The sequence below is a fragment of the Fundulus heteroclitus genome, unplaced genomic scaffold (assembly GCF_011125445.2).
Source record: "Fundulus heteroclitus isolate FHET01 unplaced genomic scaffold, MU-UCD_Fhet_4.1 scaffold_345, whole genome shotgun sequence".
NCBI lineage: Eukaryota > Metazoa > Chordata > Actinopteri > Cyprinodontiformes > Fundulidae > Fundulus > Fundulus heteroclitus.
The window spans coordinates 76,403-94,009 of record NW_023396755.1 but is presented as its reverse complement, the minus strand read 5'-3'; the positions used below and the strand labels follow the sequence as shown (position 1 = coordinate 94,009).

The 17,607-nt window shown below is 40.0% G+C and overlaps 1 protein-coding gene across 1 annotated transcript in view; it reads right to left on the bottom strand.

The window, feature by feature from the left end:
• LOC118559741 (ras and Rab interactor 2-like) overlaps positions 1-11,212 on the bottom strand; it is a gene marked incomplete at its 3' end in the record, with an annotated part of 49,778 nt that extends 38,566 nt beyond the window's left edge. Inside the window, exon 1 of the mRNA XM_036130348.1 lies at positions 11,038-11,212. The remainder of the gene's footprint in view (positions 1-11,037) is intronic.
• Between the last annotated feature and the right edge of the window lie 6,395 nt (positions 11,213-17,607).

Sequence of the window (17,607 nt, the reverse complement as noted above, 5' to 3'; positions counted from 1 at the left end):
GGAATGTGGGGGGTAAATTAACGAGGAATTCAGACCAAAGCATTGCAGTCAATTCAATTCAATTCAATTTTATTTATATAGCGCCAAATCATGAAACATGTCATCTCAAGGCACTTTACAAAATCAAGTCCCACTGTATATAGACCGCAACTGAATGATTTCAATGTGAAAAGGAAGAACTGAAAAGTGTGATATGTCTCCTTTAACTGGGCATTGATTACTTTTTCACAAAGGGCCAAGGTTGCTTTTTTACTCTTAACAAAAAATATCTTAATTTGAAAAAAAAAATGCTTCTTGAATTTACTCAGGTTATTTTCTCTGATGTAAGAGTTTGCTTGATGATCTGCAACATTTTAATATAAAAAAGAAGCAGAAGAAATCTGCAATGGGGCATATACTTGTTCACTCAATTGTATCTGTTGATAACACCATATAAATGTGGAGGACAGAGTCAGTTCAAGATATTTGAATGACTGTAAAAATAAAGATAAAAACAGCATTTAATAGAAAGGTTTAAGTGCTATTACTTTACAACATTGGGATAACGTTGGGTAACTGGCTGTAAGAACAGCTGAAGCTAACTAATGTTATACCCAGAGTTAGTAACAAGGGATTCATTCAGCATGATGCTGCATCCTCACACTTGGGGATCATGTCCTCAAGTTTGCTCGCTTCTCAGTTTTATTTCTATACCCAATAATGGTAATTACTGTCATTATGGTAAGTAAAAAAAACAATGGTCTCTAAAATACAGTATCTCTCATTATTCTAGAATTTAGCAAATAGGAATTATTTTAGTAACCATCAGTGATCAAAAACAGGGAGGGTTTAGTCGGGTCCAATGTCAAACATTGAGAAAAAAAAAAAAACATGTCTGTTTACACAGTGTCAGTTTTTAGTTTCAACTATTTGTGTTGATACTTGTTGTAGAAATGCAACAAGTTGTTCATATTTTTATGTCTAAATATGAACATTACATCCAAATCAATCCCTCTGGGCTTTATCAGTGAGTGTACTATAAAGTCAAATACTACCTGTCTATCCATTTTTTATCTTTAAAAAGCAAAAGCTCTGATTTTTGGAGAAAACTCTATTCAGTTTCCTTAATAGATATGGGTCTCAACAATATATTTTTTCAGAGTTACATATACGCATTAAATATTGATACATATGCATATCCATTCATCAATCAGGTTTATTTTTAAACAGACACTGGACACTGTTAAACAATATTGCTTACATATCTTATAGTGTGTATATTGTGTTTAATTAGTACAGACATCAACTTGTATATCAGCAAAACCATAAATATTCAAAGGTATTCATTGCCTAACTTGACCCTTTAGTCCAATGTTTTAATTCTACTGCTTTAATTTTCTATTTCACACCTAATTGTTCTCATTAAGTCCTGGGAAACATTCACGGCATGAGCTGTGGTTGGCTGGTTCGTTCAAATTGTGGATGGATGGGTTCGGGGGTCGTCGGGTTGGGATCAGGGCGTGGGGCTGGGGTATGGTCAGGGTTTGCCCAGGTTTGAGCAGTGCTCAGCCCTGGTCTTGGCTAGTGGCATGGCTGGTCTGCTCCCCCCTGTCCTGGTGTTGGGGAACACCTCCCAGGTCTTGGGGCTGGATGCCCATCTGGGGTATCAGTACCTGGACCTGGGAGTATAGGATGTGTGGTGAGTCCTAGTGTGTGTGCAGAGTCTATTCTCGTGTATTATTAGATCTGGTGTGTGAGCATTAAGAATGTGAGAATGTGTGCCTGTGTATATGTGCTTGTCTTTTTGTCAGGTTGGGTTTTGGGCTGCCCTTCTTCTGGGACACCCCACCCCTCCCCTCCGGTGGTTGGTGCCTTGACCCGCTGCTGCGTTGGTGGTCCTGGGTGCTCGGTGTGTGCTGACTCACTCCTGGTGGCTGCTCCACGGGGCATGGGCTCCATGGCTGTTTCGGGGCCCCGCTGGGGGGCAGCTGGCGGAGCCGGTGGGCTCTTTGCTGCAGACCCCAGGGACTTCTGCACTGTGGCTGCTGAGGGGGTTTCCTGGGGCTCTGCTTTTCTCTGGGATGGGGGAGGCAGCTCTCCCTGTGGTGGTCCTTCATTGGTTCCTTTGCTCTGGGGACATTTTCGGACATCTGGGGCTCTGATCTCCCCGGTGTCTGCCTTGGATCTTTTGTTCTTCACAACCACTATTGAGAATCTTTCGTATGGATAAACTTTACATAAACAAGTGCATTCTTGCAAACACCCATTCCGAGGATGTTATCTTGCCCCCTCTTTTTCCTCTGCTCTATTATTGTCGCCTTTTCTCTTTCTTAACATTTTGCCTCATCTTTCTCTCTTCCGTTCTTTGTCTTTTACCATTCCGTTTCTGTGGCCATTGAATTTGAAATAATCCGAAAAATAATATCCAATAAAGTTTTTTTTACATATACTTATCAGGCGTAACAATATAGCAAAAGCAGTAATGCTCCACTTGTGAAAGTTAATCTGTTGGGGTCTCGTTGGCACTAAGGGAGCAATTCTTAGTGCTACACAGCCAGACAGGACACGGTAAAAGAAAAAAAAAAAAAGACCTGGGGAACATTTATTCTGTCAGCTGAACATGAAACACGGTACAAAAAATAACTGTATTTCCTAAAAGAAACAGCTGTAACAAACCTCCCTAATTATAGTATACTCAATCTGCTTTGTAAAATATTAACAAAGAGGCAGCTTTATAGCAGTGACAGGTCCGGACCAACAATATACCCTGTAATCAGGCAGGCTTTATGTAAAATACTGTATTTCCCTTTCAGATGACAAAGGACAACAGTTACAATTATAAAGCCACTATCAAAATCAGTTTTATTCAGACAACGTATCAGATCTAATCCCACATGCTGAACTTATATCAGGCATGACATATTAGGTGCAAATGGAAAGAGTATGGCATAGCAGCAAAACCTAGCAAGACATGGCCATCCACCTGAACTGCCAGGCTGGGCTAGGAGAGCATTGACCAGACAAGCAGACAAGAGACCCAGGGTACCTCTGGAGGAGCTGCACAGATCCAAAACTCACCTGAAAGAATCTGTTGACAAATCTGACAATTACTGAAGAATGGCAGGATGAACCAGAAGAAGTCATGTTTGCAGCTTGCAAAAACAAAACATGTAGTCCACACAGCAAAAACATGAGAAAAGGAGCTCAAATCAGATGAGACCTGTCAAGGCCTGCTAAAGACTTGAGACTAGAACCGAGGTTCACCTTCCAGCAAAGAACAACTCTAAACATAAAGCGCAGCCAGAACTACAACGGTTCAGGTCAAACATTATTCTGATGTGAGAACGACCCAGTTAAAGTCCAGATCTAAATCAAATTGAGATGCTGTGGAAAGATTTTAAAAGCGATCGTCACATATAATCTCCATCCAGTCTGATTGAGGTTTAATTATATTACAGAGAACAATTAGCCAAAAAAAAAAAAAAAAAAATTCAGCCTCTAGATATTGACTTGGGGTGGTGGTGAATACAAGTGCATGCCACACTTTTCAGATTTCACATTAATGTTCTACTTTGTGTCGGTCTTATCACATATTATCCAAATAAAATACATTATTATTTCTGGTTTACCTACAAACACCAACAGCCACCTGATACCAAATTGTGACCAAAGGTGGCATACTACAAAGAAGAAAAAAAAAGAAAGAAAAATAAACATCATTTGTAGCATAACTGATTTGTAAGTCATACCTAAAAAAAATTTTTAATGTGATCACTAACAATGAGAGTCGCAAAGCTAAAACTGTAAAACTGAAAGTCCCTGAAAATGCTGGGAAACAGCTGGACCAAGATGTTTAGAAAGTTTTTCCTGAAAGGATTAATAAAAAAAAAAAATTGTTTCGCGAAGCACATTCTGCCTTCTCTGATCTGACCGGACCTTTGGATGACTCACTGATTCAGAGTGAAATGGTGCACGAACATCACCTCATATAAAATGTTATTTTTGTGAAGGGCTGTTAGGTAAGAACATTTTTGTCAGCATTGCTTTAAATGCTTGACTAAAAAAAAAAAAAAAAAAAAAGGAGCAACCTTCGGTCGAAAAAGACCTTCAGAAGCATTTGTTAGAATTCATCGTTTCATTTGACATAAATTAAAAAAGCTTATTTTGGACTGATGTGAGGACGTATAGAGCTGCTGGGTAAAACACGTCTAAAGGGGCGGCCATCACTGTGGTTTTTAAGGCCTGTCATTTTAAGTGATTTGTCAGCCTGGTCTGTCAATGATGACAGAGACGCTGAAGGCTCGTCCTCCCTTTTCACATTGTGTTAGAGTGACCACAAGAGGACAAAAGCCTGTATTATTACTGCGATCAGTGGCAGAGAACATGTCAAATCCCTTCACTTTCTTGACATCATCCATGAACAACATATTCATACACGCTGCATAAACATAACTTTGTTACACCGTCCGAGCAGCAAGAACTGTTCCTGTGTGAGGTCAGTTAGGATCACTAAATTTGTTTGTATTTGGTAAATGACTCATGACGAGATTTTCTTAGAGAAACTTCACACACACCTTTTCAGCCCTGCTCTCAAGTTTCCTCTGGGACACAGATGGCTTCTTCCTGTCTGAGTGGCCTTTCAGCCCATGTCAACACAGGACTTCAGAAAGCGTCAGACAGTATTCAGAAACCATGTCTACGTGGTCTTTTACTTTATTTCTGGGGTTGATGCACACATTTTGCGAGTAAACAGGTTCATATCTGGGACACAGAACCAGTCTTCTTCCTGAACAGCATACAGGCTGGACGTTCCCTGCTTGCTTTTACTTGCAGGTAGCCGTTTGAACAGAGGAACGGGGGCTCCTTCGGGCATCTCAGAAAAAGCAACAAATGACAAACTGTCATTGTAGGTCTTGTAGAGGTCCGCCACTCTCTCCCCGATACGTTTGCTGATTTCTTTCGAGTTTTCCATGCTGTCAGAAAAGGAAGCAGGTGCTTGAGGTGTTGCCTGAAATACATCTTTCTGTGTGCCTCCCATTAACGCAAATGTTGTGAATCAGGTGCTTATAACACCAAGAGATTATCATCTGGACTTTTCAAAGTAGTTTTAAAGCATAGAAATGTTAAGGCACCTAAAATGTTAAAAGTTCAGTCTGATTTATGATGTATTTCTTATACAGAGTATATAAATAACAAGGACAGTTAGACTTTGATATATGCACGTGAACAACATTTGAATAATACTATACGCTGACTGAAACTATAAAAAAAAAAAAATCTTTGTGGCCGCATGTTTGTCCGTTTTACAACTGTTTAGGGTAAAGAAAAGAAAAGCTAGTATGCTCCTGACTTGTTGGCCTCCTTTTTCAACATGCTGCTGTGTTGTCTTTCGATCTCTCATGCGAGTATTCTTGACTCTACCCTCTGGAGAGCTTTGTATTTTAACAACGGGCAGTTCCAGAAAAATAGGCAAAATATTCCTCATGACTCTAAGAGAAAAGGAATGAGCCCGTTGATGTATAGAAACCTAAACAAATACATCAGTCAGAAGGCTCCAACCCTCCATCAGGTTCTGTTTCAGCTCTCAGTAGCTAATTATTTGCTTTCTGTTGCCCTGGAGCTCTGTCTGGTGGCGACTCCTCTGCTTCGCCTGAACCTTTAGTTACGTAGGCATATTCAGCTGCTTCAGCATCCTCACTACATCAAGTATATCCCTGTTCTTCGTTTCCTAAGGGAGATTCTCAGGCAGTTTTGCTGCCATCATCCTCATTTGACTTAGGCCTTGTGCATATGATGACTTTTTTTTTATGAAAAAAAAAATCATTGTACGCACAGGGTCCTAGAAATGAGCCCCTCTTACCTGGCTGCAGGTCTTCATGTCTGTACGCCAGCCTTATAAAATAAAAATACACAAGATGTAACTCACAGAAGTGAATTAATCCATGAAATATATTGTTTTGGTTACAAAACAACTGCCAGGTACAGTCTAACAATAAAAAAAAGATTTATTGTGTTGAAGCATTTTCATTCCAGACACAGTAAGAGTATTTGTTAATTTACGGAGTAGAGCCAGTGATGCATGACGTCCGCTTTAACAGACAGATGCCCAACCTGCCAACATGAAATCATTTATTCAATTTGTCAACAGCAGAGGTGTAGCCAAAAATTGCACTCAAGTGAGCGGGGCTCAACTTGAAAGTAGTTTTATGCGAATGAAAGTGAAACGCAGCCAACCAAGAAAAGACTCAAGTCAGAGTAAAAAGATAACCTGTAAGAAAGCTACTAGAGTACTGAGTAACTAATGTCGCTTCATGCTTGCTCAGTATGAGGGATTGCTGCAAAGCCATGGACAATGCAGATGACTCTCCCTGTGGCTCTACGCTTCTCCAGGAGTGAATGCTGCTTGTCAGGACTTTGATGCAATCTACTGGTTTCCCTTATATAGGACATTTTTGACCAATGTGTATAATATGATTGAATCTGACTTTGTAAAGTGCCTTGAGATGACATATTTCATGAATTGGCGCTATATAAATAAAATTCAATTTAATTGAATTGATTTAATCATAAAATCTAATTTAATATTAGAAAATGTAATTGGACAGACAAATCTGTAAAGTCATATACAAATTCTGGTATTTAAAAGACTAAAATGATATAAAAATCTACACAAAAATAACAGAATTACAAGATAACAAATGAAGGCCAAAGAAACACTTTTCCAAATTGTTTTCTCAGGATAAAAATTGATAACCAATACTTGCAGCAGGTAATGTATGTGTAGTAAGTTAGAATAGTGCAAAGTCCTTCCAGTAACAATACCTACTGCTTACTATATGTTCACTTGACCTCCAAATGGCTCAATGTCCTCAGTAGATAGAAAATAACATTAAAGCAACAAACCTTGTGTAACAACAAGAAGTTTCAACTTAATGTCAACTGAAGGTTTGTCTTTTTTTTTTTTTTTTTTTGGTTAAAACATATCAGCTCCTGATTTCAATGACTTAACTTGCAGTGGGGTAAGTAATAGTGGGGATACTTTTTAATATTACTCAAGTAAAAGTTAAAAGGACAGTGCGGTAAATCTACTCCTAAAAGTACATTTTCAAAAAAGTTAATCGAGTAGATGCAACTGAGTAAATATAACTAGTGCAAAAATGGAACCAAAAGTAAGTATTTTTTTCTTGAAATTAGGGAATTTGTCCTTGATTTGAGCAGCCAAGTTTAAAAGGTCTACCAATTGAATAGGAGTTTTTCACTTAAAATAGGAACAACTCATCTCCATCATCCTATTGCAAGTGCAGTATATCTAATTATCTCGTTTTAGGGGTCAAAATACTCATTCCATTGGTACATAATCTTATTTACATGCTCAAATTAAGGGCAAATACACTAATTTCAAGGAACTTTTCACAGACCGGTACTTTTAGTTGCCGTTTTGCAGTGTACCCACCTATGGTAAACAGTTATATGAGTCTTCAGTTGATAATTGGCGTTACTACCATGTGTTTTACCTATAACTGTCTCAAACTATAGAAGAGCTTATTGCATATCCTGGCTAATATCAGAGATTGAGGAAGTTTATTATGATCTTAACTGGCTCCCCAATGCAGTGGCTATATATAAGAACATACAATCAGCATGGCATTTATCAAAATAAGATAAACCGTATATCTTCATATGCACCAAAACTGATGCCTCTGTCTCTTCACCACAAAATCATGGGTGATATGGTAGTTTGGGTCCTCTGTGTGTAACTTGGAGCTGATTCAGGAGGTGCGTGCTTACTGTCAACGTAAGCAACAACGTCTCCCACGTTATTTTACAGGACTTCCTTCAGCCAATTAATGGGCGATGGGATCCCATAAGAGCAATTCTCCTTTATTAGCCTGGACATCTCGTTGTGCTCACCAGACAATTACATCAATGCCACAAAGGTTACAAGGCTGCAAGCGCTGAATAATAAACAGCATTAAGTTAAACTGGAAAAAAAAGATAAACTACAAGTAAATAAAGAGTTAAAAAGTAATTTCTACAGAAATCAGTTTGAAACTACCTCTGTTTATTACTTTCTTAAACAGTGTTATGTTTAAAACTGAGGAGGCCTGATTGAAGAAAAAATGTCTTTGGACTGAACAAATTTAAACATTTTGATGAGAACAGATGACTTTCAGTCTACTCTATATGTGAAAAACTATAAAACATTGAAGTTGCACTAACACTTAACCATGACAGTAGCTGTGTAAACTCAACCTCTTGTTTGCCTTCATCTGAAAGAAAACATGCTCTGAAGGTAAAGTCTTCCCAAGTCTTTCTGAGTTTTGGCCGTGAAAGAATGTGAATTTTGCTATATTTTGTTGTGTATTGCCATACTTAATATTTAGTAATTATCGGGAAAGGACTCGGACAGAATCTGGCAGAGATCCATTAGAAAGATTGCCTTTCCTTGGCATGAGCACTTATTCTTTCATTAGGTTTTTAGCAGCTTAAAATGCTCAACGACCAGGAAAATATTGAGTTATTTCCCACGTGAAGACTGAGCTTAACAGCAGCTCATCCGCATGTTTTTGTTGTTCTTTTTTATTCAAAGTGTCAATTTATCCATTGTCTGTACGACAGGCAGGGTCGCAGGCAGATTGCGCCCTGGAGAGGCTGCCAGTCCATCACAGCAAGTCAAATTCTCTTATAGGATATTCTATTATTTTTTCCTTTTTGTTCTCAAAGAAGAAAAACCCACTTAGACTTTTGTTCTTTTAATTTGTAAAGCCTCCCGGTAACAAAAATTATAATCTATTGAAAGTGGTGTAAAACTATTTAAATAAAGTGCCTTGAAAAGGTATTTAAACCTCCTTAACCTTTTCCCATTTTGTTACATTATAACCACAAACTATGGAGCTCATTGTTTAATCAAGACTTTAAGTAAATGAAAAACACAAACAAGTGCATAGCTGTGAACTGAAAGGTAAACAATAGATGGTTTTCATTGTTATTTTCATTCTAGGAAAACTTTAATTTCTGCACCTTTTTTCATGAAATGTAGCTCAAGCTAAGTCAGACTGGCAGCAGAGTGTCGGTGACCAGAAGTTTGTGTGTCTTACCATTCAGGCCTGGACTTTGACTAGGCCATTCTAACACGTGAATATTCTCTGATCTAAAGCATTGAGTTGTAGCTCTGGTTTAGGTTATTGTACTACTAGATGGAGAACCACTGCTACAGTCTAAAGACTTTTGCAGCCTCTAACAGGTTGTCTTACAGGTTTGGTCCGTATTTAGCTCCACCAACTCAAACAGGCTTCTATTTCCCCTTCTGGACAAAATCAACCCCACAGCATGATGCTGCCGCCGCCATTTTTCACCACTGGAATGCAATGTTACTTTTCCACCACAAGTACCATGCATGTGGGTTTGTATCTAGCTCAGAATGTTAAAGGTTGGTCTTTTCTGACCAGAGCACCTTCTTGAATGTACGTATTTGCTGCATCCCCTACACATGTTGAAGCAAACTGCAAACGGGACTTCGTCTTGCTTTTTTTTTGCTGCACTTCCATAAAGGCCCAACTTCATGGCTAATAGTTGTCCTGCCAGCAGATTCTCCCACCTGAGCTCTGGACCTATGCAGCTCCTGCAGAGTTCCCGTGGGCCTCCTGGCTGCTTCTCAGATTCACGATCTCCTGTCGGTCCAGACGGTTTCAGCTGGTTTGCGGTTCTGCCACACCTTTTCAGCGTTCAGCTGAAGGATTGATCAGAGCTCTGAAATCCTACTTTGTGACGGTCTATCACATCTCCACGAATGACGTTGAAGTTTGTGGTTGGTGAAACAAAGACGTCTGGTTTTGGACTTTGTCGCGTGACGCTTGTCGATGACCCCAATTGATTGGGAGGGAGAAGTAAACATTTCTCGGGTTGCTGTAACGTGTCTGCCTGCCAGGGGGCAACACTTCCCGCTAACAAGACAGACTGCTCAGCGAAGGGTTGAACTATGTCCAAACAGCTCTTGGGCGTCATGCTTGGGCCCTCCATGGTCACACCTCTCCTACACAACGCAGGGTTAGAACACGACCCACCACCTCCATACTCACAGAGCTATATGCACATTTGGTCATGCCACCTTCAGAATTAACATGCAATTCAGCAGCCAAAGACTTTGTGTGGGAATCATGCATTATCTCGGCAGCCGCTCCTCTGTTCAGCGCCTCATCTGCACACTAATACATACATAAAAATAAAATAAAGGCTTCTGCAAAAGCTGCAGCAATCATAACAAAGTCAGCTTACACTAATATTCCTCACTCAATTAACAAGCAACACCACAGCAAGGAAGTGGGAACATCACATCCTCCCACGCAGGCAGAATGGCACTTCAGTTTTAAAGTTATGTAACAGTCCACTGGTATGAGATTACATTTAATGTGCCCTCAGAGGGGAGACAAGTGATCATGAGCCTCTGAAATAACAGGTCTGAGTGGATAATTGATCACTGGCCTTCCTCATAAAGGTGCAGCTTGGCCAAGGAAAAGTGGGTAATTGGCATCAGTTTGAAAAGCTCTAAAGAAGGCAAATATTTCTCATAGCAGCTGGATTTGTATTAGTTGCCAGTTTTTATAAATCACAGCTACAGCTTGCCTTTAATGCGTCTGGTAACTTTGCTGTGAGCTAAACGAAACCCTGTCATAGCTTCATATGATGCTGATCACAAATTGGTTAATTGGCAAATGATATAATAGGAGTGCCATTACGCACGAATCCAACTGAGCTGCATTGTTTACCAAGACGTCCCCCGCTGACCGGAAACTACGTTAAACAACAAGCGCCAACGCGCTTTGAACTTGGGAAGCGAAAGGGACCTTAAACAGGAGGAGAAACACCTCAAAACGCGCACTGTACAGCCTGCAGGCATTCAGCGTGTGCCAACTCTCCACAAACTCATCTTGGATGTTTGTTTTTCTCACTTCTAATCTGGGCAAAAAGCCGCATTTGCTTTTTTTTTTTTTCGTTCCACGGAGGAAGAGGGAAAAAAAAGGAAAAAGAAATCCAAATCCTGCCTCTCAAATGTCTTACCTTGTCTCTGAAGGTGGGAACAGGTGGTGTAGGAGCGTTCTGCTGGCTTATCTAAGTCGTCCGAGAAAGATGCGGCGCTGAGTCTCCGAGTCCGTGCACCATGCTGCGGGAGAGGGAAAAAAAAATGCGCACAACACTGGTGACAAAGGCGGAGGAGCGCAGATTTTTAATTCTATCTGAGCATCTGAACTGATACACAGTCACAGTGGAGACACTGTATCTGTATGTGTGTGTGTGTCTGTGCGTGCCCCCTCTCCCGCCTCCATGACTCTGACAAAAACACAAACCAATCCCAGTTACATTATGGCACCAAAGGTATTTTATTTATTATTTTCTTCCACACAGTAAAAAGGGCGTTGCCCGCTTATATATATATATATATAAAAAAAGAACAGAACAGCTTATCAAAAAAGTAAAAATAATAAGAAAAATAAAACAGAACAGATAATTATCTTAATTGATGAATACATTTTTTTTTAGATCATACGGGGCTTTCAAATCCTAATTGCACAGTATAATAAAAAAGACGCCTTTTATAATTAGAATTCAACTGAAACGCGTTATTATTGTCGCCCCCACTCATTTAAGAGGCTTGTGCTTCCGTTTCAGAGTCCCTATTTTAAAACTTTAAATCGACGTTACTTCACACGTCACCTACCCGGAACTTTGACGCACGGTGTGCTTGTTTAATTACTGTGTGTGGGCTATTTGGGGAATAACCGCATCATCGCACAGCCATCGCCTCACGTCTCAGGTAGGAGCGTAAGTGTGATTCTACGTTTGGCCACTAGATGGCGGCAAAGGCCGCGCTCACGGTCAGGGCCAGAGCGGAAAGCGAGGAAGCGCCACTCTGGGACGATGCTTTAAATTGGAAACGCTTGTTTCGACGGTAGTGGAGTGGGACGGAGGTACAATACAAACTTCAAAAGCCATTTCAGTTTTTACAAATAGCTCCTTTATCTACTCTGATCCTCTCTACGGCGCAAGTTACCATGTGTCCTTTTAAATGGATTCTTTCACGCTGATTAATTTAGTGCTTCTGTTGTATATAACCATAGATTTTTTTCAGCTTACTTAAAAAAAATCACTTCATGAACAAAAATTTGCATTTCAAAATTTTTTTATAACCTTCACAAAAATCAGTGGGAGGAAAAAAAGAATGGATTTGCATAACAGCAATCAAACCCATGTTATAACTGCTGGCCAGGGTCTTGCATGTTGCCACTGGTATTTTGACAATTGAGTGTGAAAGGCCTCCTTGGCATCATCCTAATCTTTTGTACCCCCCAGATATTATCTATCATATTTAAGAGGCTGAATAATTCCAAAATGTTATTGCTTTATTTAGTAAATGTAGTACTTGCAATCAGAAACACGTTGCTAGAATTAAACAGTCACTTCAGGCCTAAATCTGACAGTTGTTTTTTATCATTTCTGGCTTAACTATATTGCAGCACAAGACTAATTGGTGGATTTCAGACCAAATAGCTGCTACTTACCAGAACTTAATACATGTACTATGAATAACCCAGCGTTTCTTGAAAAGCAGTGTTTCGTAGGAGGCTTGATCCAGCAGGATATTCTCTCGGTGATACGATAACCTTGAGGAAAAGTACAACGTTTTTCACAGCATCGTGGTGTTTAAAGACAAATTTATAACAAAAATGGATGACAGGAGCAGAACAGAAATGACCTTTATTGTCCCTCAGTGGGTGAATTCACGTGCACCAGCAGCAAAGTCATGATGATATCACTTTTATGTAAAACAGAAAAGCAACAACATGCTGTTACTGCTGCAAGAGTATTAGTGGACAATTCAGTTATAGTGATGCTTTAACTATTTTGATTTTCAGACCCCAGCAAAAAATAAATAAAAAATGGAAACAAATTTAACAATACAGGACTTGAGTCTTTGAGAAAAATATAGAGATAAAACAACATGACACAAAACCAGTGAGACAAAAACAAACTCTAGTGTCCAACATTTCATCATACAAACCTTTTATCCAATCAGGTCTCTGTAGAGTAACACAGACAAAAGAAGGTGATGTTAGCTGGTTAGTCAGGCTCTCTGCTCTGGTAGAGTCTGTAGTCAGCGACTTAACAGGCGAGCTGCGTATTGTTCTCCAGCTGCAGTTTTAGAACAGCATTACTTTTGATGGGAGCAAAAAGGGGGCGCTCCTTTGCTCTCCACATCATGACTGTCTGTTTTTTATTTATATGTTTATTCTTTGTCAATGGAAGTATTTCCAGACTGTATTTGTTGTTCCTGCAACCAAGGGTAAATTATAGTGATGCTATTGTTCAAGGAGCCAAAGAAACCTCTGGTCAATCCAACTCTTTCTCTGGCCTCTCATTAAAGGCAGATACATGTGAACGGAGCATCCAGGCCATCTTCACGGGTATTTTATTTTTGTTTTGGATGTGTAGCCAAATGCCACAAATCAAGCAACACCACCAGACATGCAGGGGGCAGTGAGTCGCAGTATAGCTTTCATGCGATTAGCAAAATGAACAAAGAAGACAATGGTAGAAATAGGTCTCTGTCTACGTGTCACAAATTATTTATTGGCCTGAGTGAATTTAGAAACTAACTGCGAACTGCCCTCTCACGCATGAGGTTGCTACCCACATACGCAAACAGACAGACCTCTTTTCGTGCACAAATTGAGTATAAATTACCCTTAAGAAGATTTTAGCCATAGGATCTTTTTAAAAACCTCAGTGCGCCTTAAAACTGGCAATCAACCTTTGTCTGGTTCAGCTGAGTCCTAAATTGCCACTCTTCTAACTTCCTGTCAAAGCTAGCTGTGCTGCATTGCTTGCATTTTAAAGAGGGACGACGGTTCAGTTTGTTTTTATTTAGCATCTTTCCTATGAAAATAGGCAATGCATAAGCAGAATCATAGTCTGCTTCTGCTTGTCTAAGATTACTTTTAGGTTTCTATATCCTTTGACTCCCACACTGTGAAATGCGTTAATAATAAGCTTTTGGCCTTAGATACAGCATACATGGTGTTTTTAGGTTTTTAAACTGATTATTAGGTGATATTTTAACATTACCCTGCTGCTCTCACACTGGGATCATTGATTGTTTTGACTGCACTCTTTGTTGGTGGTCTGCCAGCTCTCTGTGTTGTTCGGATTATTATTGGATCGTCATTCTCTGGGTCTCTGCCATGCATCTTACGTCCACATTCATTTCTCTTCACCCTCCATAGTCCTGGGTTAATTCACTTGTTTTTCTCCCAGGATGTTGGCGAGAGAAACATTTGCTCGGTCACATGGGGCTGTAAAATGGCCTTTAATTAAAATCAAAAAGAGTCTTTTAGGGTCAGAGTCAGGGTCTAGTTCAAATTTATTTCAGTAAAACATCCTATTAATATTAATAAACGGTATTAAAAGTTTGATTCAAATGATTCAGTTATGTGTGTTAAATTTCCTCTTAATTTACTCATACTGTGAACTCAAGACCATCTACGTTAACTTTACTATAACATTATTCTTATATTGGGACCAGATTACACAATTATTTCCAAGAAACCTTCTACAGAGTCATCCAGTCGTAAAATGAAGTCTGAATCCGTAATAAAAGACGAAATAACCCGAGAGATGCAGCTCAAAATGGAAAAAGCAGTGAGTAAGTGGACCGTGAATTTGGGGGTAATTTCCTCACATTACGAGAGCTTCAGCTTTAGGAGCTTCTCAGAAAAAGATCAAATGCTTTTTTTTTTTTTTTTTTTACTATTGCTCTAATAGAGTTAAGATTATGGTGATTATGGTGATTTTTTTACTTGGACCACCAAAGGTTGTCATTGCGTATTACATAGTTTTGAAGAAACTGGGTCTAAAAATACCGAAATCCGATCACGGATGCACACAGGAGAGACTTTGGGTTATGATGAAAGCTTTAGAAATACAGGAACTAAATGAAACCTTGATTTCTTATTTATTTATTTATTATTTGCCCATCTCTGGAGCCCAGCTCCAACTGCATGTCACAAATTTGTCAAGGTCACTCTTGTAAATGAGATTTAAAACGTCAATGGGTCTTACCTGGTTATTATATAAAGTAATAATAAATACACAAATAACTGAGGTCAGGTTTAAGCTGTTCTGAACTGATGCCTGATACACACAAGCCCCATGTTGATAAAAGCGTGACACGTTTCTCCAAATCCTTTCCATGACTCAGTGATGGCTCTAAAGCCACATTACTGAGGGAAACGTTCTGTGCTAGAGCTGCTGGATTCCCTTCAACACAGAGAGACACAAAATATATTTGGAAGTTGTACTAATATAGGTGCACAACTGGAGCCCTAAGGTCAGTGAATTTTCAAGTAAAGTAAAGTTCCTGTTAGGTTGTTTTCCTGAAGGTGGGAGCGACACACTGGAGAGCGAGCAGGCAAGTTAGTTGACTGAGGATCTTCAGACAGCACACAGGTCTTCAAACCAAAATTGCCAATGGTGAAGGATCATCCAAAAAGGTCTGAAAACACAGGGACAAAATAGCCTTGAGAGCTAGAGCAGAAAGACCAAAGCACAATACTGTCAACTATATTGACTTCACTAGAGCTGGCTGGAAATACCATCATCAGTAATCATCCGGCGAGGAGTGAAGATCCTGCTGCCTCTTTTAAACCCCAGTCAGCCTGATCAGGGGATTTGCTCCAGGTGTGCAGAACCCAGAGCTGGCAGGAGCTCACCAGCAGAGATCTTCTCTTGATAAAATGTAATGTTTATTACTGGCCTCACAACTCCAGTGAAATGAAAATACGTGTGTTACTTTTAATTGTTATCAAATACAACCTTGGGTGTGAATGTGTGCATACATGCTTGACTTGGCTGTCTCTTCGATGGACCAGTGTACAGAGAATAACTGGATTACGCATATATGCTGTAATCAAGGTGCTTATAATCAATAAAAAAAAAAAACAATAACACAAATAATATGCATGAGTTAAACATTGGTTCTCCCAGATCCACTTTTATTGCTGCATCAGCTGCGTCAGCTTCCTACGAAGAACTCAATATGGCCTCTAGAAGAATCTGTGTCATTGCAAGGTCAGGATGTGTGATACGTATCTTTTTTTTTTCTTCTTCTTCTTCTAAATGTCCTATTTTCTCAAGCTGCGGTCTGCTGAACACCTTCGGGGGGTGGAAGCTGTGCTTCAGATGTTGCGCGTCTCTGAGAGTTTCTTCGCCTTGACAGGACAGCCTCCTCTCTGCAGCAGCTTTCACATGTCACATCTCTGCGGGCCGGTTCCTCCGCCCGCCCTGACGAAACAGCCTCCGGTGCGTTAGCAGCCAATCTCAAACCGGCACCACACAGCAGGTGCTAATTAATTAGAACACACACACACACATAAAACACACACATTCCCTCTTGGTCTGACTGCCTACACGTCTGGACAAACGCAGGCGGGTTCCCGCCAGGTCCCCTGCATGCCAACCTGGGAGCTCCACGGAGGAGACGAGGCGACGAATGGAGGACGGGTTAGCCGCACAGCCACGAGCGGCACAGTGCAAAGCTCCCAAGAGTCGTGCTTTTGTGTTACTGTCCTCATGAAATGCAGAATCTGACTGGGTGCTCATCCATTTTTAACTTCCACCCACATCAAAGTGGATGTTCAGGCGGTGCTGGAAAAGTTTCAACGCAGAAATTTCTCATTTCATGCGGCAATGCACTTTTCAAAGGACATTCAGACGCATCTGTGGGAAACTGACTGCATGTTTCTTGACACACGGTTCACACGGCACACAAATGAACACAAAATAAATAACGCATGCTTTATAGTATGGCAATACACAAAGTTATTCAGAAATCTTAGGGGCAGCAATTCCAAACAGCGGCTGCTCTGAATAAAACTACAAGGCTGTAAAATGTTTGCTTTCTAGGAATTGACGAAGACCCAGGAATTGGATTTTAAACAGTAACTATGTGAGGAAACAAATCAAAAGGGTTTTTGGATGCTGTTGTAATAGTAGTGTTTCATGTTGCCATCATTTTCTCAGTCTAGAGGTTTACTGAACAAATGGAATAAGAGATTTCTTTGTTTGTTTTTTTAAACCGGGAAATGTGCCTTTTGAAATTGGATGATGGTGGTGAATAAAAGAAATATGTGGACTCAAACAGGGTTTGGTGGCAGCGAAGGGCAAAATGTGCAATTTAAACTAATTCCATCTAACAATCCCATGATCAGTGATGCAGTGAAACCTCTCTCTGAAGTGAAAGGAGAACCATATATGGCAAATCCTATTGACATATAATAGTCAAGCATGTTCGAGATCAAAACTGCAGAAATCTTAACCTCTTGTCAGATGGCTTCCCTTATATGTTTACCGGGAAAAAAATAGACAAACAAAAAGAAAAGCTGTAAAACGAGCAGTTAGAGCAGCGCGCTTCCACCTAGCGAAGGTTACAAGTCACTGGGTCAATCCCCACAGACTGCTTCAATGGGTCCCTGAGGAAGACCCTTAGCTCCAGAGGGCTCCTGGGTGCTGTAAAAAAAAAAAAGCTGCCCACTGCTCCCAAAGGGATGGGTCAAATAGAGAAAAACAAATGTTTTA